General features: G+C 38.9%; 1 protein-coding gene across 9 annotated transcripts in view; it reads right to left on the reverse strand.

Annotated features, from left to right (window-relative positions):
- The window catches only part of B3GALT1 (beta-1,3-galactosyltransferase 1), a 638,472-nt gene that overhangs the window by 150,074 nt on the left and 464,085 nt on the right, over positions 1-24,313 (reverse strand). For 7 of the 9 annotated variants that reach the window (XM_027558587.1, XM_027558604.1, XM_027558633.1 and 4 more), the window contains one exon: positions 5,374-5,436. The exons of the other annotated variants lie outside the window; for them this stretch is intronic. The gene's annotated coding sequence lies outside the window, so the exon portion shown is untranslated. The remainder of the gene's footprint in view (positions 1-5,373; positions 5,437-24,313) is intronic. 9 annotated transcript variants of the gene reach the window in all.

Genomic DNA, 24,313 nt, shown 5'->3' on the forward strand with positions numbered 1-24,313 from the left:
CACAAAACAGATTTCTTATTTTCAATAAAAGCAACATAGAATACTGGGCTTCTCTGACAGCTCAGTTGGTAAAGAATCCGCCGGAATTGCAGGAGACCCTGGTTCGATTCCTGGGTTAGGAAGATCCCCTGGAGAAGGGATAGGCTACGCATTCTAGTATTCTTGGGCTTCCTCTGTGGCTCAGCTGCTAAAGAATCTGCCTGAAATGAGGGAGACCTGGGTTTGATCCCTGGGTTTGGAAGATCCCCTGGAGAAGGGAAAGGTTACCCACTCCAGTATTCTGGCCTGGGGAATTCCATGGACTATACAGTCCATGGGGTTGCAAAGAGTCAGACACGACTGAGCAACTTTCACTCACTCAGAATACTACATCCAACGGTAATATCCATGAAGAAGGCAATCAAAGTATCAAAAAAGAATTCACCATTATCAAAAGATGAGGCATAGAAGTCTACCCCCAAAGGGATGAGAAGTTGAAAATAATGTAACTCATATGACAAACCCACCCTGGCCTGCTCTCAGCTACGCTGCTGGCTCAGCTAGTAAAGAATGCACCTGTGATGCAGGAGACCCCAGTTGGATTCCTGAGTCAGGAAGATCCACTGGAGAAGAGATAGGCTACCCATTCCAGTATTCTTGGGCTTCCCCGGTGGCCCAGATGGTAAAGAATTTGCCTGCAATGTGGGAGACCTGGGTTTGATCCTTGTGTTGGGAAGATTGCCGGGAGAAGGGAACAGCTACCCACTCTAGTATTCTGGCCTGGAGAATTCCATGGACTATACAGTCCCTGGTGTCACAAAGAACCTCTATTTTACTATAGGACTGAATTTCATCTGTCTACAGGACCAGGGAAGGGTGTGTGTGTGTGTGGTTGTCTCTCCCTGGAAGCTGTCAGCCCTGAGATGTGTCAGTCACCAGTAGATCTCTGAGAATGTACTGATTCCCTCTTCTGTCCTGAGTAGGATCTTTCAAGTCTTGAAACCTTGGCTTGGGCCCTGGCACTATGCAAAGCTTTCCCCGATTTTCTCCTCCCTCCCCCATTTTGACTTCTGATTCTTGTCCTACCAATTCCCAGCTGCCTCCTAGATTCTAGTTCCCATAGGTTGTTGCTCAGGCAGAAAACACACACTGTTATACTTCCCTTAAGATACACCTGTCGCTTTCTGACAAGGGATGAATTCTAATTTATACTGTCGTTTTCTGCTTCTGCCTTTGTCTGTCCACAAAAATAATTTCTACAATGGAGAATGATCAAAGGCAGTACAGACAGTAAGAGACACAAACTCTCCCTTTTCTGCAACGCTTCAGCTGCTCACAAACTGTCTCCCTTTCTTTTGCTTTAACTGTACATAAACCTGCTGAATCCTTTTCTGTTGTCCTTAGCTCCTCCAAGTAGGAGCTATGATCCTATACGAAAACTTCCTGGTTGCATGAAATAAATTGTCTGTAACTCTGCATTTGCTCCAGCACATAAACTAAATTGTCTGTAACAAGAGTGTATTTTCAATGATGAATCACACCTGCAGAGCACTTTGTGATTGAAATGACAGTGAGAAGAGGGAGAAGGAGAGAGAGGGCAAGGTGTGGGGGGAGGGGGGAGGGGGGAGAGAGAGAGAGAGACAGAGAATGCTCAACAATAACAATGTATGCTCAGTTGCTCAGTCATGTCTGACTCTGCGACCCAATGGATTGCAGCTCACCAGGCTTGGACTGCAGCCCATCAGGCTTCTTTGTGCATGGAATTTTCTAGGCAGGAATACTGGAGCGGGTTGCCATTTCCTCTTCCAGTGGATCTTCCTCACCCAGGGATTGAACCAGAGTCTCTTGTGTCTCCTGCATTATCAGCAGGCAGATTCTTTACCACTGAGCCACGTGAGAAGCCCCAACAATAACAAGGCACAAACAGAAAGTTAATCTCACAGGATGGCTCCAGTGAGGATGGCTCTTCAACACATCCTCCAAGTGGATGGTGTATTCTTCACTCCCCCTCTCTAGGGTAACTTTTAGAATAATGTGCTCCCAGTACACAAAAGGCAGGGACTGCCATTTCAGAAAGCCCCATACAATACACTCGGTCAAAAATAGCCAAACCAAAAGTTTAAGAATGGCAATATGGAGGGTAAATGGGTAGCAGAGAAATTTTCTCTAGAAGGAAATTTAAATACTACTACTCCAGTGCATCATTTCCAAAACCAAAGTGTGTCTGTAACAGCACTGCATATACTTATTGGGTAAGTGAGAGAATGAGTAAGTGAGCAAGTGAATGGGCTGAGAGCCAAGAATTCCCAGGAATTCTGTGTACTGTCCTTGGAATTCTTCCTTAGTGACTATGCCACTGTGTATAACAGCCTTTTTATTTTTGTTGTTGAACTGCACAACAGGGATTCACTTCATGGATACCCTGCAAGTGGAATGACCTGAGTTGTTTTAATGCAAGTGGTGTCTGAGAGTGATTGAGTTTAGTATCACTTCAGTTCAGTTCAGTTGCTCAGTCATGTCCGACCCCATGAACCTCAGCACGCCAGGCCTCCCTGTCCATCACCAACTCCTGGAGTTCACCCAAACTCACGTCCATCGAGTCGGTGATGCCATCCAGCCATCCCATCCTCTCGTCCCCTTCTCCTCCTGCCCCCAATCCCTCCCTGCATCAGGGTCTTTTCCAATGAGTCACCTCTTCGCATGAGGTGGCCAAAGTATTGGAGTTTCAGGCTCAGCATCAGTCCTTCCAATGAACACCCAGGGTTGGTCTCCTTTAGGATGGACTGGTTGGATCTCCTTGCAGTCCAAGGGACTCTCAAGAATCTTCTCCAACACCACAGTTCAAAAGCATCAATTCTTCAGCACTCAGCTTTCTTCACAGTCCAACTCTCACATCCATACATGACTACTGGAAAAACCATACCCTTGACTAGACAGACCTTTGTTGGCAAAGTAATATCTCTGCTTTTTAATATGCTATCTAGGTTGGTCATAACTTTCCTATAGTATCACTTATAGTCATCCAAATAGAAATTGAGAATAATTTCCAGTATCCAGATGTCAGGCATGATGTAGGTGAACTATTCAGATAATTGCATTGTTTATTCAGATGTTTTAGCTAGTTATCTCCATAATGTACCCTCTACCAGCAAAAAACAAATAAGTGAGTAAATTAATAAGTAGCTCATATAAAACCACAAAAATAAACAAAAAGTAATTTTACCACTAAAAAGCTAATTCCTAAATAGCAAATGTTGAGATAAAACAAGTACTATTTTTATCAAAATGGCCTATCCTGATATATCATCAGAGTTGCATTCATAATTTAAAAAACTCATTAAAAAATCACATTTTAACCACAATGTCAGAATGGAAAAGGAAAATAGGTGCTAGAAGTTTAGGCTTGGAGAAATACTGTTGGTTTTCATTCATGAGTTTCAGTATGCAGTTGTATTGACAGTACAATTCATCTGGCAAAGCGAGAGCAGAAGTACAGCTCACTTTGGCCAAGCACTGTGGCTACTTCCCATTCACCAAGGAAACTGTCAAGCAGACACCTTACACGTTCTCATCACCTTTATCACTCACTATTCTGATAAGAACCAGGTCTCTCAAACAGAGCGGATTTGCACAGTGTTCCTTTATAGGTAAGAGGTAGGGAATAGGATTCTAACAAATAGTGATCACAGAAATGAATCTCATTCTTTTAGATTCAATAAGTTTATATTAAATTAATTATGTGACATGAACTTGAGTGCAAAAAACATATTTGTAATCACGTAGCATTTAAGGAAATGGCAACCCACTCCAGTGTTCTTGCCTGGAGAATCCCAGGGATGGGGGAGCCTGGTGGGCTGCCGTCTATAGGGTCGCACAGAGTCGTACATGACTGAAGTGACTTAGCAGCAGCAGCAGCGTTTAATATTACTCTTATAGTACACCAAGAAGAAATTCACTGGATCTGCCTGTATATCAAATGTTACATTATTTGATAAAATAACTAAAGTAGCAAAACATATGTCATTTAAAAAAATACCTCAAAATGGTGCAACTAGAGATTAATATACTAAGTGAAGTCATAAAGAGACAAATACCATATGATATTACTTATATGTGCAATCTAAAAATGAACCAATCTATGAAACAGAAACAGAGAACAGAGATTCACAGACACAGAGAACAGACTTCTAGTTGCTAAGAAGGAAAGGATTAGGGAAGGGATGCAGTGGAAGGCTGGGGTTAGCACGTGCAAACTACTATATACAGAATGGATAAACAATAGGTCCTACTATGTAGCACAAAGAACTATATTCAATATCCTGTGATAAACCATCATGGACAAGAATTTAAAAGTGTGTGTGTGTGTGTGTATATACATACATACATATATATATATATTTGAATTGCTTTGCTATACAGCATAAATTAACACAACACTGTAAAGCAACCATACTTCTATTTAAAAAAAAAATCCCCAAACCAACATATACACACACACACAGGATGTGGGTCACACACACACAAACACACACACAGATGAGGTCACTCCCAACAGGAAGTGATACTTTTTTCTAGAGTTTGAAATGGAGACCACCTTACCCTTCAACCAAAAAACATTAGTTAAAGCAAAGTTATGGAGCCTGGTATAATTTCAGACTTCCTCTGAGTAGGGATGCTTTGACAGTGAAAATCTATATATGTATACATGTGAAAACATGCTTGAAAGATGTATAACACAGATAACAGATTTGTTGGGATGATGAAATTGTGTTTTCTGATGTATTTTCCACACACTATACAATTTTTATGTCATAACAATAATTAATTATAAAATGAATTGGAATTCATTTTTAACTTCCCAGTTCAATTAGTCCTCTTTCCAAGAAAACTTTCATAATATCTTATTTATATCTTATTTTTGGAATTTGTGCATGTTCTAGAGTTACAGTTTCCAGTTTGCTTATAATAAGCTAATAAGCTGTGCATTAATTTGGTCCTAGATTTTGGGGATGGGTATAAGAATTTGTAAGTAAATTCTGGATGTTGTTAATAATAAGTCTTTTAACTAAAATTTGGGAATGCAAATACTTGTTTTACTATCCTGCTCAGAAAGGATAACAATTGCCATGTGCATACGTGCAAAAATCATGGAGCTTCCTTCTCCAATGACTAACTTTTATCTAATATTTTCACATGGGCATTCTTTATTCTAAATGGTCACTAATTTCACCCTTTGATGTGGTATTTTTTTTTTTGACAGAAAATTATCAATTTGTTATTTAAACAAATTTAACTCTGAATCTACTACTTTCTTAAATCTTTGTTACTAGAGATGGGTCATTCCCATCAGGAAGTACTACTTTCTTCTAGAGTTTGAAATGGAGACAACCTTACCCTTCAACCATGCAATCTTCATGGCTCAAAGAAACCCATCTGCAATAGAAACCACAACAGGATCTGGAAGAACAACAAAAGGGAAGGGACCTTGATGCAAGTCCAAGTTTTTCCAAGTAAGCACAGAGTAATCTAATTTGCTAGAGATTATTTTGATGTAGCTAGTGAGCTTGTACACAGCCACATTCAGGTTAAAAGTTATACACAACGACCACGTGCTTCAACATTTGAAAATCAGTTAATATAATTATCAACAGCCTAAAATAGAAAAATCATATCATCATATCAATAGATTTAGAAAAAATCATTTGATAAAATGCATGTTCCATTCATGATTAAAACTCTCAGGAAACAAGGATTAGAGGGGAATTTCCTTAACTTATAAACAATACCCACAAAAATCCTACATCTAAATATTATATTTAATGGTGAGAAACTTGAAGTTTTCTCACTAACATCAGGTACAAGACAGGGTGCCCGCTTTTACCTCTCCTCTTCAACACTGTATTAGAAGTTCTAGGGAGAAGGCAATGGCACTCCACTCCAGTACTCTTGCCTGGAAAATCCCATGGACGGAGGAGCCTGGTGGGCTGCAGTCCATGGGGTCGCTAAGAGTCGGACACGACTGAGTGACTTCCCTTTCACTTTTCACTTTCATGCATTGGAGAAGGAAATGGCAACCCACTCCAGTGTTCTTGCCTGGAGAATCCCAGGGACGGGGAGCCTGGTGGGCTGCCGTCTATAGGGTCGCACATTGCACAGAGTCGTACATGACTGAAGCGACTTAGTAGCAGTAGTAGTAGTAGCTAATGCAATAAGATAAGTAAAGGAAATAAAAGGTATACATATTTGAATAGAATAAAAATGTCTTTGTTGTCAGATGACATCAACTATACAGATAATTTAAAAGAACTGACAAAAAATCTCCCAGAACTAATAATGATTATAGCAAGTTTGTAGGATAGGATGTGATTACATAAAAAGTAATTTCATTCCTATATACCAACAGTGAACAAGTGGAATTTGAAAGAGGCCAGATGATACAAAAGGCTAAATACAATCTGATTGAATTTCTATAATATTCTGGAAAAGGTAAAACAATAGAGAGAGAAATTAAATCTGTGTTTGTCAGAGGCTGAGAATGGAAGAAGAAGATTGAGTACAAAGGGACAAGGAACCTACTGGCATGATGGACATATTCTGGGTCTTGATTTTGGTGGTGATTAGTTTGATACATCAGTATCAATCAAATTTAACATTTGAAAGGAGTGAATATATCATGTTTCAATAAACATTCCTTAAAAAACAGTACTGTTTACATTAGCACTACAAATATGAAATATTTAGGAATTTGTAACAAAATATATGCAAGATCTAAGTGAGGAAAACAATAATACTCTGATTAACAAAGTCAAAGAACTAAATTCATGGAGAGGTAATACATGTTCATACTTAATATCATCAAAATATCAGCCCTTCCCAAATTTATCTATAAATTCAATTGCAATCCCAATCAAAATTGCAGAAAATTATTCTATAGGTATTAACAAACTGATTCTTAACTTATATGAGATGCAAAAGACCCAGAATAGCTAACACAATATTCAAGGGAAGAACCAAGTCAGAAGGCTGATATTACTTGATTTCAAGACTTAAGACAAAGCTGCAATAATTAAGACAGTGTGGTGTTAGCAAAAGAATAGACAAATAGATACATGGAACAGAAGAGACAGCCCAGACCCCCATACAGATCTTTGACAAAGAAGCAAAGGAAATACAATGACGCTGCTGCTGCTGCTGCTGCTGCTAAGTCACTTCAGTCGTGTCTGACTCTGTGTGACCCCATATAGTCGGCAGACCACCAGGCTTCCCCATCCCTGGGATTCTCCAGGCAAGAACACTGGAGTGGGTTGCCATTTCCTTCTCCAATGCAAGAAAGTGAAAAGTGAAAGTGAAGTCAGTCAGTTGTGTCCGACCCTCAGCGACCCCATGGACTGCAGCTAGTTTTTTTCAACAAATGTTGATTGAACAACTGGACATCCACATGCAAAAACACAAATCTAGACACAGATATTATACCCTTCACAAAAGTTAATTCAAAATGGATCACAGACCTCAATGTAATACATAAAATTATCAAACTCCTAGAAGGTAACTCCTAACATATTTTAAGGTGAAAATCTAAATGACCTTGTGTATACTGATGACTTTTTAGATATATCACCAGAGGTATGATCCATGAAAGAAATAATTGATAAGCTGGGCTTCATAAAAATTAAAAACTTCTGCTCTGCAAAAAGACACTGCCAGGAGATTGAGAAGACAAGTCACAGACAGTGAGAAAATATTTGACAAAGTCTATCAGATAAAGGTCTATTATCCAAAATACATAAAGAAATCCTAAAACACTCTAAAATAAGAATAAACATCCTGACTTTAAAAAAAATAGTCCAAAGACCTTAACAGACACCTCACCAAAGAAGAAATATGGATGGAAACTAAACATATGAAAAGATGCTCTGCATCATATGTCATCTGGGAAATGTAAGTTAAAACAACAGTCAGGATTCACTAAGACGTATTAGAATGGCCAAAATCCAGAACACCAACATCACCGAATCCTGGTGAAGATGGGGAGCAATGGTAACTGTCATTAACTGCTGATGGAAATGTAAAATTTCCAGAGACTTTGGAAGACTCTTTGGTACAGAGACCTTGGAAGACAACTCAGCAGTTTCTAAACAAGTTCTTACCATATGGTTCAGCAATCACACTCCTTGTTATTTACCCAAAAGTAGTTGAAAAATTTGTGCATGAAAAACTTGCACAAAGATGTTTACAGCACCTTTATTCATAATTGCCCAAACTTGGAAGCAACCAAGACATCTGTCAGTTGGTGAATGGATCAATAAACTATGGTACATCCAGACAATGAAATACTATTTAGCATTAAAAAACAAATTAGCAACCAAGCAGTGAAAAGTCACAGAAAAGCATTACATGGATATTAATTAAGAGAAAGAAGCCAACCTGAAAAGGCTGCATGCTGTATAATTCAAACTATATGACATTCTAGAAAAGGCAAAACTATGGAGATAGTGTCAGACTTTATTTTTTTGGGCTCCAAAATCACTGCAGATGGTGACTGCAGCCAGGAAATTAAAAGATGCTTACTCCTTGGAAGGAGGGTTATGACCAACCTAGATAGCATATTAAAAAGCAGAGACATTACTTTGCCATGGTTTTTCCTGTGGTTATGTATGAATGTGACAGTTGGACTGTGAAGAAGGCTGAGTGCCAAAGAATTGATGCTTTTGAACTGTGGTGTTTGAGAAGACTCTTGAGAGTCCCTTGGACTGCAAGGAGATCCAACCAGTCCATTCTGAAGGAGATCAGCCCTGGGATTTCTTTGGAAGGCATGATGCTAAAGCTGCAACTCCAGTACTTTGGCCACCTCATGTGAAGAGTTGACTCATTGGAAAAGACTCTGATGCTGGGAGGGATTGAGGGCAGGAGGAGAAGGGGACGACAGAGGATGAGATGGCTGGATGGTATCACCGACTCAATGGACGTGAGTCTGAGTGAACTCTGGGAGTTGGTGATGGACAGGGAGGCCTGGCTGTGATTCATGGGGTCGCGAAGAGTCGGACACGACTGAGCGACTGAACTGAACTGATGGAGACAATAAAATCAGTGGTTGCCGGAAGTGGAGTTAGTAGCAGAGCAGAGAGTTTTTAGGGCAGTGAAACTAGGTCTGCATGATACTGTCATAGCATCATACTGTCACAAGCATTAACACACTTGTTTAAACCCATAGAAGGTACAACAACAGGAGCGAAGCATAGTTTAAACTACATACTTGATTATGAGGTATCAATCTAGGTTCATCAGTGGTAACAACTGTATCACTGATGGCAGATGCTGATGACGGAACACACTATGCACGTATTGGGGTGGGGAACATGTGGGAAATCTCTGTACGCTCCTCTCCATTTTCCTGTGAACCTAAAACTGCTCATAAAGTCTTTTTAAAATTTTGTTAAAATTTTTTTTTTTTTTTTATAAAATAGCAGAAAGAAAGCACAAAATGTAAGACTAAGGAAGGATTATTCAAGCTAAAGTTTAGGTTTCTAAGGGAACGTGCTTCCAAGGCTGTTGGTTGGCTGCGGTCTATGATAGGGCTGGTTGTTGTGCGATTCTGAACGTGAGGTGCTAGTTGCAGGCAGGTGGACTCACTGGATTCCACATTATTTTTATTCTCGTTTCTTCATCTCACTTCTTAATCACATGTGTTGGCTTTACTTTGAAACCATCTCTTAGATATCATTTCATTCTGCAGCATATTTGGAGGTTTAAAATACAAACAGTAGATCACCTCAAGTAGGTGAATCCAGGTTTGGGTTTCTATTTCCTTGATCTCTTTCTGTTTTCCCACTGACCCATTACCAAAATTTTGATTAAAAGTTGGAAATTGACCCACCATTAAAAGCCATAAATGTTCAGAAAGGAATGTTTATGAAAGGCTTAAAAGAAGTAAGAGATGAAAGCCAAAAAACATAAAGTGAACACTGCAAAAATGTTTGTATGGATGCAACTAATAAGCTTTACATTTCTGAGGGAATGTTGAATATTTTTAAAAATTATGATTTTTATTAGTAATGTTTAGGCTACTTCTCTAAAACTGGTGGTGAGGAAAATTCTTACCACTTGGAAATCTCTTACCACTTTCTAAGCCTAAACCTGCTACCAACTGTCAGCAGGATTAGGCTTAGGAAAAAACAAAACAAAACAGTAATTTTATTTTAACCCTTAAATCAACAAAATCCTTCGGTAACTAAGAATACTTACCTGTATCGCCCTTTTCTACCTGTACTGCCATTCATTCATTCACTCGCTCATTTTCTCATTACAACGTTTACTGAACATCTGCTACTGCCAGATACTGAAGTAGGTGCTGGGAGTATAAATGATAATCCAAACAAATAAAATATCAAGTTATCAAATGCTACCATGAAAATAAAAGAGGGATGTGACAGAGTGTGATTAGGGTTCTGTTGGACTGGATAGTTGGCATCTCTGCGGAGATGACGTGTAAATGGAGATGTGACTGACAAGTAATTAGTTATGGGACACTTGGATGGAACAGCACTCCAAGCAGGAGCAATACAGTGCTAGGGCTGTAAAGGTGGGAAGAAACTGGGGATGCTCAAGGAAGAGAATAAAGGCAAGCTTGGCTGAAGCACAGGACCAAGTAGAAGATGTGGAAGAGATGAGTTTGAGGGAGACAGGGCTACATCACATGGGGTCTCGTAGGCAGTGCGAGGCCTTTGGATATGATTCTAAAAGCTGTGGGAAACACAGAGGGCTCCACTCAGCAGGACCCCTACAATCTCATCTGCAGTTAGAAGACTGGAGACATCAGGTGGCTGGGAGGCGACTGTCTTAGTGCGGCTGAGAGATGATGGTGTCTGACGTGGGTGGCTGATGCCTGAGGAGATGGGTATGGAGTGGATGAGTTTGCTGTGTGTATTAAAGACAGATTCAGTGGGGACTGATGGTGGATTTGATGGGGTGAAGGATACTGGGAAGAGAGGAGGAAAGGGTAATCATGTTAAATAAACATTGAGTGTCAGCAAAGTATTCCCAACTTTCCAAAACTAATGGGCAACAGAGAGCTGCACCTGCTTGAACTCCAATGAAGTGATATCTGGATTGCATTAGGTACATGCATTTTATACTGGACATTAATGCCCAGGAGGTTGGTCTACCACCTGCTGAGAAGGACCCACAGACAAAGTTTTGCATAGTTCTAAGAAGCAGGCAGGGCCAGGTCCTGACAAACTCCCTCAGGGCCTTTGCCGCCCCGTGGGTTGCTCTGGGGCACACCTAGGGGTTTCACTGCTGAAGAGCCACAGTGTCTCTGCCAGCAAACAAGTTTTAAATTAGATGTTCTCTTTGGCCGCTTCCAATTTTAAAATTCTCTGTCTTAAAGCCCCACTGGGTCTATTCTAGGAATCTTGAATATATAAGTCCTAAGCAAGATATAGTCATAAAAATTCTTCAGGTGATTTTTACTGTTTCATTCCTACACTTAATTCTGGAATTAAAAAAAAAATGTGTTTTGGTTTAGTATTTACAGTTCTTTTGAAGTGAGAGCAAGTAAGTACTTTTGCTTGAATTTTAAGTCTACCATTTATACCTGGGACAAAACTATTTTCTTTAGAGGTACATAAGCACTAGTTGGAAAGCCCTAGTTCCCTTTATTCTAATAAGCAAAACGTTTTTTTCTTGCAGGATCACCCCTCCTGGGTGGAAAACACATTTTACCTACACTTACTTACATAGGCCATTACTGAACATGTGCTGTGGGTCACATACTGCATTATGATAAGTGATCTTCACATATAAATGTATTTAATTCTCAGAAGTAGAAGCAGTTGATATATTTGTCCCACTTCACAAATGAGGTAACTGAACCCTAGTGGGTGACAGAGCTTGGATTTCAGGTCACTTCAGGCCCCTCCTCAGCCCAGGCTCACCCCCAAGCCCCAGGTGGACTCCTCCAGCTGTTCCCAGCTGTGACCTCATGTGCAAGCTCACCACACTTTTTATACTATCGGAGGCTACAATCTAAAATTTTCAAATTATTCATAACTCTGCCTCATTAAAATTGGCTATCAAAGCTGGATATATCTTCCTAAATAAATATTAACACAATTTTCACATATGCCAACCCCCAGGGATTTTCTGAGCCCTCGGGCACCAGTTAGAAGAACAGTTCCTACTCTACCTGTGGCCTCTATGAAAGGCTGGTTTCTTTTCCTGGTCACCCTTCCTTCTCTCACTTTCTCACCGTATCCAAAATTCAGCAGAAGTCCACAGGGCACAGAGCTCAGAATGTATTATCTGGCTACCAGTTTTTAATTTTCCTTGGAAAGTCTGAAGAGCTCCTGCGACTCTGGGTTACATCTAGGCTTGTTAGCCTTCCTGCCGGTGGCACCATACAGCTCTGGGCTGAAGCCAGCTTCTGGCAAGAATGTCTCCTTTTGTTTCTCAAACACACATTACCATATACTTTGCTGTGTTGATGAGCAACCTCGTTACTTGCTCCTGCTTTTTGGTCTCCAGGTCACTGAAGGGTAGGAGATGATCAGGAGGAAAAAACCCAGAAAAACATTTATCCTGAGGTCCCTGGATCCCTGAATTCACAGAATTTACTAAACATCAGTGTTACATAAATATTTTCTTAAGGTTCATATTACTGAATGGAGAAGAGTTGATGCTTTTGAACTGTGGTGTTGGAAAAGACTCTTGAGGGTCCCTTGGACTGCAAGGAGATCCAATCAGTCCAGCCTAAAGGAAATCAGTCCTGAGTATTCATTGGAAGGACTGATGTTGAAGCTGAAATTCCAATACTTTGGCCACCTGATGCGAAGAGCTGACTCTGAGAAGAAGCTGAAAGACTAAAGGCAGGAGGAGAAGGGGACGACAGAGGATGAGATGGCTGGATGGGATCACCAACTCAATGGACACAAGTTTGAGTAAACTCTGGGAATTGGTGATGGACAGGGAGGCCTGGCATGCTGCAGTCCATGGGGTCACAAAGAGTCGGACATGACTGAGCGACTGAACTGAACTGCTGAACTGAATGGAGGAGAACATACATTTTAAGGCAAAACAGACAGTAACCTTTGCTGCCTTCTAAGAGGTTAGAGGGAAGTGGTGATATTGTTTCTATTACTTTGGATATAAATCCCTATTTCTCTCTCTCTTTCTCAAAGATATTGATGAGGGAAGGAGACATGAGAGTGGGGCACAGCAATGAATTTTGTGTTTATAATGCGAGTCTTGAACCTAGCTTGGGTCAGTGGCTGCAGGGAGTTGCCCTGTTCTGCATGAGTCAATTAAGATGACCCGGTGTTGTTTTGTTTTCCTCCAGAAGAGGGAGCTGTGCCACGGGGTAGGGGGAGGCTGATCTGACTTGGCAGAACTCGCATTTGACCAAATGTCTGAATTATCACTTTAAATTTCTCTTGTGATGGGCACCCTTTCCATCTCCTCACACTTTTATATTTAAAAAAAAAAACTTTTTATATTTTAAAATCTTTCTATGTGCTTTATTGTTTGTCATATTTAGTTTGATTTGATTTGCTCTTTTGTGGCAATCCAGGAAAGGAGGGATATTATATCTAAGATACAGTATAGACCAAGGACACTGCGTGTGGGATGGTGAGAAAATTCACAAACTTAACAAATTTAGGAGATGTGGGAGTATAAAAATAAAGGTGACTAAGAACAATGTAAGCCATCCTCTCTCCACCAGCGTTCCTGGCATGACTGGGAAGAATGCGAAGACTTCACTAAATATGATGTTTGAACCAAATGCACTTAAGTCTCAATAGATGGGGTGCTCAGCTGATACCTAGAAGTCATTTTAACCAAAGTAACTACTATCTTAAAACTATAATTCAGATTTCATTGATTCATGTTCATACTTGTTGTGGTAGCAGAGTAACAGCCTTCCAAAGATGCTCACACTCTAAACTCTGGAACCTGGGAAACGCTGGGTTAGAGGATGAGGGAGATTTCAGGTTGCAGTGGAATTAAGGGTGCTAATCAGCTGATTCAACTTGAAAATAGGGAGATTATTTTGGATTATCTGGGTGAGCCCATTGTAATCACAAGGGTCTTTAAAAGTGGGAGAGAGGGGCAGAAGCAAGGGTCAGGTGACGTTATGAGAGAAGGACTCCACAGCATTTCTGGTTTCCAAGGTGGAGAAAGGGAACATGAACCAAGGCATGCAGGTAGCCTCTAGAAGCTGGAAAAAGCAAGAGAATGGATTCTGCCCTAGAGATTCCAGAAAGGAACCCAATCCTGCCACCATCCTGATTTTAGCCCATGAGACTCATGTTGAATTTCTAACCTACAGAATAGTGTAAGATAACAGATTTGTGTTGTTGTAAGCCACTCATATGGCAGCAAAAGTATATCTGTATCAGTTATCTATTACCACATAATAAACTACCTGAAAATGTAGTGATCTAAATAACAATAATCATTTAGTTTGCTTCTGAACCTACAATTTGGCCAGGATGCAGGAGGGGCAGTTTTTGTCTCCGTTCTACACACCACAGGGCAGGAGTGTGCTCTCAAGATGGCTCACTCTCATGGGTGAGTAAGTGGTAGCTGTTAACTGGGAAGCTGGCTGGGAGCTCAGGTGAGGCTGCAGGCTTGGGGACTCATTCCCTTCTAGCATGCACCTCTCCACAGGCTGCCTGGGCTTCTTCACAGCACGATGCAAGATGATTGTGAGATCAAGCAAATTTAGAAAACAAGGGAGAAGAACAAGGCAGAAGAGCAGGATATCTTTACGACTGAGCTTGGGAAGTAACACAGTTTCACTATGTCATATACTACTGGCCTGTTCAAGCTCAAGGGGAGGGGACCCAGATTCACCTCTTGATAGGAAGTAGCACATTTCTAGTGGAGTATGAAGGCAGGAGATATTAATGAGGCCATCTTAGAAAGCTGCACTCTGCAAACCTCATGCGTGAAATCTCAACCTTGTGCAATACCTTCCAAAATTATTTCTGGAAGCCCACAGTATGTATCTCTGTGTGCCTGTGTGTCCACTTGTGTTTGACTCTTTGTGACCCCATGGACTGTAGCCTGCCAGGCTCCTCTGTTCATGGGATTTCTCAGGCAAGAATACTGGAGTGGGTTGCCATTTCATCCTCCAGGGAATCTTCCTGACCCAAACATCGAACCCACATCTCCTGTGTCTCCAGCATTGCAGGGGGATTCTTTACTGCTGAGCCATCAGGGAAAAAGTGTATATCTCATGAGTATTTAAAAATAAGCTACGTATTTACCACTGAATATATGCAGTTTTATTTCTTTTGCTCTGACGCTGATTTCTGAGTACAGCTATGTCTTCTGGATAATGGAAGGGCTGTTGTTCCTTTTTTCCCACTGCACCATCACTCTTAGGAACCCAATGCACAGGATGTGCACTGTGCTCAGTCACTCAGTTGTGTCTGACTCTTTGCGACCCCATGGACTGTAGCCTGCCAGGCTCCTCTGTTCATAGGGATTCTCCAGGCAAGAATACTGAAATGGGCTGCCATGCCCTCCTCCAGGGGATCTTCCCAACCCAGGGATCGAACCCAGGTCTCCCGCATTGCAGGTGGATTCTTTACCATCTGAACCACCGGGGAAGCCCAAGAACCAAATGCACAGGATAGGCTATACAAAAGAACGGCAGCTTTGGTCCCTCTGCTTTTGGTGTTACACTGTTAAGGAACACCCACGTGGACAGTATTTCTTTAAGAAGCTCTTCAGTCCCTTATGCAAATGAAATCTAGCAAATCAAGACCTAATTGAACGCCAAAGTAAATATATTAGCTTCAGAATAACAGAATTAAAATTGAGATAGCCTTTGCCAATTTTTATTACTGGAGGTACATAATCCCACATAGCCTTAGTTGATTGGCAATTATAGTAACTAAGGTCTCATCTGCCCTCTTTGCACAATATCTTAATTTCTATCTTTTTTATCTGTAAGAAAAAGATTGGTTGAACAACAGATATAATAGGTTAAATGGTATATCCCATGATTTATAATTGCCCCTTCTTTGGGGATTTTTCTTTTCAAAACAAGGGCCTACAACATTTTGGACCCAATACCAAATGGCTTCAGCCTTCAGACTATAGAAGATGACTAATGAATGGGTCCTCTTGCCTGAAGTCAATGCTGTCCAATAGAAATTGTCTTCAATGAGAATGTGCTGTATATCTGAGCTGTCCAGTATGGTGGCCATTAGCCACATATGGCTATTAATATCATATGTGGTATTTGAAATGTGGTTACTATAACTAAGGAATTGAATTTTTAATTTGATTTCATTTAATTTAAAGGTAAACAGCCAGATGTGGTTAGTAGCTACCATACTGGAAAAGTATAACTCTAAGTGATGGAATCTTAGTGTGGCTCTCAGGTCTTCAGTTTCTGAAAGCGCCTTCATAGCCAAGGAAGGTGCTCTGAAGCAATCAGAGCCCTATGAGATATGGGGGACTATAAGGCTTTTATATGTGGCTATAATTCTAGTTGTGCTGCTGGATTTAAAGGCATGAGAAGTTCGACAGGACTCTGGCTTTGTTTCTGAACAGTTTTATTTTGTAAGAAAACAAAGACATAGCTATGTCAATTATCTTGTATACATGGATCTCATAGACGCTTTTATTAGAAAGAGCATCTAAATTCCTCTCCCAAGGCTCCCCAAATCTTGCTTTGATATTGGCAAAGTCTGCCGCATGCCTATATCACCTTTCTCTCAATTTTTCAAACATGATAAATAGCTCAGCAGAGTCCAAAAGAAGAGTTCTTCAGGGCTTAAAGCTGAGACAAGTTCTTATTTTGGGTCAGTTATAGTTACCAATAAGTCAGCAATTGCAACAACAATGCTATGTAACAATCAACCTCCCAAACGCAGTGGCTTACAACAGAAACAAGTACAGGTTGGCTAGGTTCAGCTGATCTAGGCTGAGTATAGCTGAGTGTGCCTCCAGGCTACAGGATAGGTTCAGGTCCATGTACTCCAGACCTGTATTCATAAATATGGGAGAAGCTCAAGAGAGAAAACACATTCTTACACGCACATTTCAAGGTTTTCCTCAGATCACATAGACTGACATCCCATTGGCCAAAGCAAGTCAATAGCCAAGCAAAGCCTCAAAGGGTGGGAGGTACACTCTTCCCACGATGAGGGCCTGGAGAAGATTTTGATGTAGAATATTACTATGAGAGAGTGAAGAATTAGAGCCAGAAATTTAATTTATCACACGTACATCAGACTCAATCTTTCCATCTCCCTTCTCTATGTTTCTGTCTGTCTGTGTCTCCCTGTCTCTCAAACATGCACACACACACACATTTTTGGTAGAGATACCAACATCAACATTAAAAAAAAAACCCAAAAGCCCTTTCTATACCTGGAATGCTTTCACTCCTCTTTTTCACTTCCATCTTTGGGCAAGTTTTTTTCAATCATTTTTATAATGGTAAGTACCTCAACAAATTTAGTTATCTGGAAAACTATTAATAGCTTACTGTGATCTTTAATAACTTTTTGATGGTCTAACTGTGATGTGATAGAAGACGTCTTGATGCATCAGTGTTGTTACTTTTTACTTTTTCTTAAAGCCACTGATGTTTAGTTAAAAACAAACCAACTAATTTAGTCCCCAATCTCTCTGAAATTATTCCACTTAGAGCTCTATGGCATCTGTCTAGAATAATTCTGGTTTAGTATAAACCAGTAAAAAATTTTAGGGGCCAACTTTTTAATATGAAAATATATTGCTATTTTTAAAAGTAGATTAAAGAATAAGATAGAACATACTATTTATATAAGTAAATATGTGTGTTTATATGTCCTTAGAAGGGCTAAGGAAGGCAAGATTACCTCTAGGGATAGGTACTAATTTCTCATTTTCACTGTATCCTTCATATACTATCATATCATTAGATCATTATTAAGCAAGAATTATTTTTATGACAAAAATTGTTAAAAATAAAACCCATATCATTATATCTTGAATATTTTGACAGGCTGTCATAGCTGGCAGTATAGAAATAAACTTCATATTTCCATGATTTATGATCTTCTTAACAGAGGTGAGAAAAAAATGTGGGTGCTTTTGAGGGGTCAGGAGGTGTCTTCTGGGTTCAGTTGGGGTGTTCATTTGCTCTGCTCTAGTTTCAACTGTATTTATCTTTAGTCCTTGATTTCTAAATATCTCTTCCTCTAAAAGGATCTGCTCTGGTAACCATTTCTAACTGCTCCAGATTGAGTTCAGCTTCCCATACAGAAGTCACTTAGAGAAAAAATGACCAGGAGTTTCTGTTTTCTTATGAAAATGCATTGTAGTCTCTGTAGCATCATTTTGTGTCACTGTAAAATGAATTGTAGCCAGGAAACAGATGTTACCTATTCTAACAGCAAAAGCTTCTCTTTGCATCATTCATATAGTTCTCTTTTTACTTTAACATAATCTCAACCTTCAAAACCAACTCTCAAAGAGAAAATATTATAAGACACAAATAACCCAGGACCAGGCTCCTCCTGGGTCACTCTGGGACATGTCAAGGTTTCACAAATCAAGGTCAGAATGATTCACAGAAGGCAGTCCCCTCACTCTGGCCATTTGTATCCTTTCTGGGCATCTTATTTTAAGGACAGTGGTCCAGAAGTTAGAGCAGGTCCTTTGATTTCTGAGTTTGAAACTTGGCTCTCTCCATTACAATACTGTATAATCTCTCACAAGCAACTAAAGCCTTACTGAGCTTCATTTTGCCCTGTTGCAAAGTACAGATAAAAGTGACATTTCCTCACTGGGTCCTGTGAGTTTGCAATAAAGGGGCATGTGAAAGCACTTAGGACAGTACTTGGATGGTAGGGGGCCCGCAATAAAGCTTTATCTTCTAACGCTTCTCTCAAAGAATTAGTACAAATCTACCATGTGAATCTTTGCTCTCTAAAAATGAATAGGAACAAGTATAGCATTTTACTTTATGACAAAACCTATGAGTGTCTGGGATCTAAGCCAGATCCACTTCTGTAAGTTACATGAGTATCTCACAACCACAGGAGAGAAGCAAGAGCAAACTTCATGACACATCTGTTTTATAATGCTTATTTTGTAGATTTTTCAGATGTCATAGAATATATACATGATTGAGTAAAAAGGGGCTAGGATCCCTGTTTCTGACATGAAAATCACTTTTAAAGGTCAGATTTAAAACACTATAAATCATGTAACATCGTTTCAATTTTATTATAATGTACTTCAGGGAATTAATCTGATTTTCTGAAATATTTTGTCGGGAATAGCATCATTTTTCACCTTCCAGGGTTCTCGCTATATTGAATTACACATCATCACATAATGTTACCAAATTTTATTTTCATATTATATATTATACTTCTAAAATCAGTATCTGGAACATTTAATTCCTGTAAGTGGGAATTTGCTCATTAAAAATGCATAGAATGTAAAACAAACCGATGACTATTTCATCTATATTGCACAATACCTTCGTTTGCCCTTCAACATATATGCACATTATTTTAATCACTCTTTCCTGGAAATTGAAAATAGAATATTGCTTCACTGAGCAAAACATTTCTCAGAAAAGGTAATATACTGCAGAGATACAATACACAATATTTGATGGATACAGGAATGGATATGAATTAGACATTAAAAATGGAAATATTTTCTCTTTTGCTCTGGTTGCTTTTTCATGGAGTCTTTGGTGAGGGATAAAAGGAAGACTTTTGGCTTATGGCACATTGGGTTAGTAAGTAGCCTAAGGATTCTCAGGGAGCCACTAAAAGGGAACTTCCTATAGAGAGATGACTATATCACAGTGATTCCTACAAGTCACTGCTATGGAGTTTAGTTCAAAGAACTGCAGGTCCTAATTATGAATGCACAACTTTTATTCTGCACAAATTCTGAAAAGCCTCAACTCCTTTAAAAATAATAACTCAGGTTGGTAGTTGACAGGCCACATTTTAGTGGGCATAATTTGAAAAGGATGAGAAATTATCACAAGTGTTAACAGGTTCAAATGCAGTGCAACAGTAGAGCGCCAAAGCTCTAACAAAGGACCTGAAAGAGGTTTGATACAATGTGTTGATGTCTGCCAAATAGCATCTCTGCTCAAAATGTCTGGCCAGAAAACTTTTATGTGAAATAAAAAGCATAACTGAATGTGAGTCCAAGAAAAAGACAGCCTTGTACACTGCAAGTAATTTGTAATTACCAAAACCCACAGATTTTTATTGTAACTAATTAATCTTTGATCGAGGATAACTGCTTCAGAAAAAATAAAGGAACACAATGAAGTCAGAAGCTCTGAAAGCTTTTTTCAATTTAACAACTCCTAGGGGGAAAAAAAAAACAGATTCACAAACTAACTTATTTTTATGATTATGAAACCCAGCATTCATTACTATGTCAATACACTTAGAAAGGAAACTTTATGACTGTCATAGGTATCTTCAAGGGAACTCTTCATATTCTTACCATGCTGATGGCTTTGGCTACTACAAACATGATTATCTGTGGCCTCTTTCCCTACCGGATGCTACACCAGAGACCCTCAGTTAGTCACTCTACCACAGGGAGTGCAAAGCTATTCCTGATGAATTCCTTCCCATTCACAATCTCTGGTGGCCCAACTCCTCATCCTCTAGAGCAAGGGTAAGGAATCAGTGCTTTAGTATCTGCTACCTCCATGCCCCTCCCGCCCCAGACACTTAAGAATCTCCATCCACCCAGAGTCCTGGTAGGACTCACGGTACTCTGGGGGCCTTGCCGAACTGTGTGAGCTTTGCTTGTCCTTTTCCTAACAAGGCTTCCTTTTCTTTTTGGTTTGTTTTCTGTCATCTATAAGATGAAGACAAACATAGTGTTTATCTCATAAAGCTGTGAATATTAAAGTCGCTGGGCACAATCCATGATACAGGCTAAAATTTCAAGGAATTATGATGATGATAAAAGCAGATATAGAATCTTGATTCTGAGAAAGGATAACCTATTGAATCACGGTGCTCATGTTTTGGTTTTTTTAGGGTCATTTTTCAGAATACTTTTTACTACTGCAGTCACTATTTTTTTAATTTTACTTTTTTAACACCAAAAACATTTTGTTTTGAGTTGTAGCTAATTAACAATATTGTGATATTTTCAGGTGAACAGAGTCACTGTTACTTTTAACATTTACGATCATCTCAAAAAAGACTGCTGTAATGAGTAGACAACCTAATTTGAATCAATTATTTTGCATAATGTATGTAATCAAAAAGCTTTAAGGGTCTATTTACCAATAAATACTTTTTTTTACATTGAAGAAACAAAGCATTGCCTCTGTGACTACAAATGCCATGCTTTCTTGGAGATACTTTCTTTTGAACCCCTCTTTCTTTTCACCTCTACCCCTTGATAAACCTTTGGGATATCAGTGACAACTGGAAATCAGGCTGGTTCCTGATTTAGCCCATGGGTCCTTTTCCACACTCTACTGAGAATCCAAAATGCTTTTTGAATCTATGTGAGTTATGACAGTAAACAAAAGTTCCATTACTTTATTATTTCTTTTGTTTTGTTTTGATTACATTTTTGACTAAAATAAAGTTTAGAAATGCATCCATTGAGAGTTAAATGTTAAGTCTCAGAAAAATACACATTTTTCTAGGCATATCAGTTCTCAAAATTGTTATTTCAAAAGGGGATTATATTTTTTACATGAGCAACAATGAAGATAATACTTTTGAATGAAGAGAAATTATTTTTTCAGATTATTTCTTTAGCAATGACAAACTATGCAGAAAAAAATCAAGATGTTCCAGAAAAGCTGACATTTCCCCTACTGGTTTTTACACTAGCTAATGTGATATTTGATAAAACCTTCTGTGACAAAAGCCGTATTAAACTTTAATTAAAATTTTGTCTAAAATACAGTTTTATAACTTGCCTTTCTAAATTAAGTGTACTCAACGTTCCCTAATATTTTTTGATAGTCTAGATGCTACAGTGGTTACAAATAATTTTTTTGTGAATTTAATCTTACTTTTAAAGATTTGGGCAAAGAAATTACAGCAGATTACATATGTCCTTGTGATGGTATATTTGAGAGATTTACTTCAAGTTTTGTAAACATTGCCTATTCACCTTTTTAGGTCATTTACCTTTTCACTCAAAACCACTGTAGATCACATGCTGGTTAATTATAGTTTTAGCTTTAGTTAAAAGATGTTTTTAAAAATCAGGTATAGTGGCAAAAATAATCAACAACAAAACACAGGTTTTAAGTCCATCAGCAACTTTGCTGCGTGCTGTGCATAGCTGCTCAGTTATGTCTGACTCTTTGCGACCCCATGGACTGTAGCCCACCAAGCTGCTCTGTCCGTGGGGATTCTCCAGGCAAGAATACTGGAGTGGGTTGCCATGCCCTCCTCCAGGGGATCTTCCCAACTCAGGGATAGAACCCAGGTCTCCAGCATTGCAGGTGGATTCTTTACTGTCTGAGCCGCCCGGGAAGCCGAGCAGCAAATTTAGCAAGCTGATATTCTGTAAATGATGCTTTACAGATCTATCCTTATAAAGATCTACTTCTATTAAACAGTCATTATTTTTTAATTTTGTGAAAAATAAAAGTTATTACTATTATAAGCACAGTAAAGGCTTACATCTAAATGAGAAAAAAAAAATCCAGATCTTGGCACCATCATAGTAACTCTATGGTATATTATTTCCCCCATAACTACAAATGTTAGAAATACCATTTGGCTTCTGATAAATACCTAAATATAGAATAAAATAATTTCAAAGTTATTTTAAAGCTAAGAAGAATCTTTTTTAAAGATCTCTTTACTCTCTCTTCATTTTCATTCTTAATATTAAAGATGGATTCTCTCTGGGGTTTGAAATTCCACAAATAATATCCTTAGAAGATTCATTGTGTATTCAAAGATAAGCAGAGAAAAATACAGCTCTATTGAATAGACCCCAGTTCTTGTCTTTGACCATGTTATGGGCCTACAGAATCAAAAATACAAATGGTAAAGGCCAAAGACTTACTGACAAAAGCTTTGTTAGTTTGTTTTATGTGTGTGAATGATCATCCTCTAAAATTTATTTCAATAAGATTTTCTTAGAGTGGTTTACCCTGAATGAACTTATCAAAGTCCTACCCTTCATGTAACTTTCAGAAGCTCTAAAATAAAAGCCAATGAGTCCATTTTACTTTTCTTTCCTCCCTAATACAGGAAGGCAATGATCTTGGGGGCTCATCCCGTCTCTTCCTGCATTAACTTTGAATTTGTAAAATAAGGGACTTAGAGGAACATAATCTCTAATGCCCTATTTTTTCATATCTTTATGAAATCTAAATCCATTTACACACTAATGGATTGCAGAATAGAAAGCAGATGACCTGAAATAAGTGCTTTAAAAATCATTTTCTATTTTTTCCTAAGTTTATTTTTCAGAACTTTTTTGAACCCAAAAGTATGGCTTAATGAGCCATAAATAAAATTCAAACCACAAAACTTTGTGTTGCTTGTAAACAAATCCACAGTGACCAAGATGTTTCAAAGCACTTTCCTTATTTCCATAAAAACTACTAATTTGCAAAACCATATGACTAAATAACATCACTAAAGCCCTTTGAAACTGTAAAGCTTTCTAAGACCAGCCCAGGAAAAACAAAGCAGGAAGAAATAAACATGGTCTTTAAAAATTTCAGTAAAGAAATGTGATCATGATATCCAGGAAACAAACATATTTCAATGCTACATAATTTAGTAATTTTAAAGCTTTTACCTAGAAGATAAAGCAAGACTGAAATCACATAACTTAAATGTTTCTGAAGCAAAGTTAATGATATTTATAGGTGAAATATCAATTCAATTGGTAAAATGATGTCTTCCTATGTTCAATTTGATTTAATCCACAACAACTTGCCAGTATTTTGGAATCTCACACCTGAACCATCCTACTGAAGCAGTATCTCTTATGAGAGCAATGCATGAAGACTGCTACCAGCAGCAATGATTGCTCAATATTATTAAGACCTTAACTGTGTTCAAGGCACTATACAAAGTGATTTATGTGCACTGTCTCATTTAATCCTCCCAATAACCCAATATATTATGAAGCACTATGCCTGATTTCGGGGAAGGCAATGGCACCCCACTCCAGTACTCTTGCCTAGAAAATCCCATGTATGGAGGAGCCTGGTAGGCTGCAGTCCATGGGGTCCCTAGAGTCGGACACGACTAAGTGACTTCACTTTCACTTTCATGCATTGGAGAAGGAAATGGCAACCCACTCCAGTATTCTTGCCTGGAGAATCCCAGGGATGGGGGAG

The sequence above is a fragment of the Bos indicus x Bos taurus genome, chromosome 2 (assembly GCF_003369695.1).
Source record: "Bos indicus x Bos taurus breed Angus x Brahman F1 hybrid chromosome 2, Bos_hybrid_MaternalHap_v2.0, whole genome shotgun sequence".
In the NCBI taxonomy this organism is placed as follows: domain Eukaryota; kingdom Metazoa; phylum Chordata; class Mammalia; order Artiodactyla; family Bovidae; genus Bos; species Bos indicus x Bos taurus.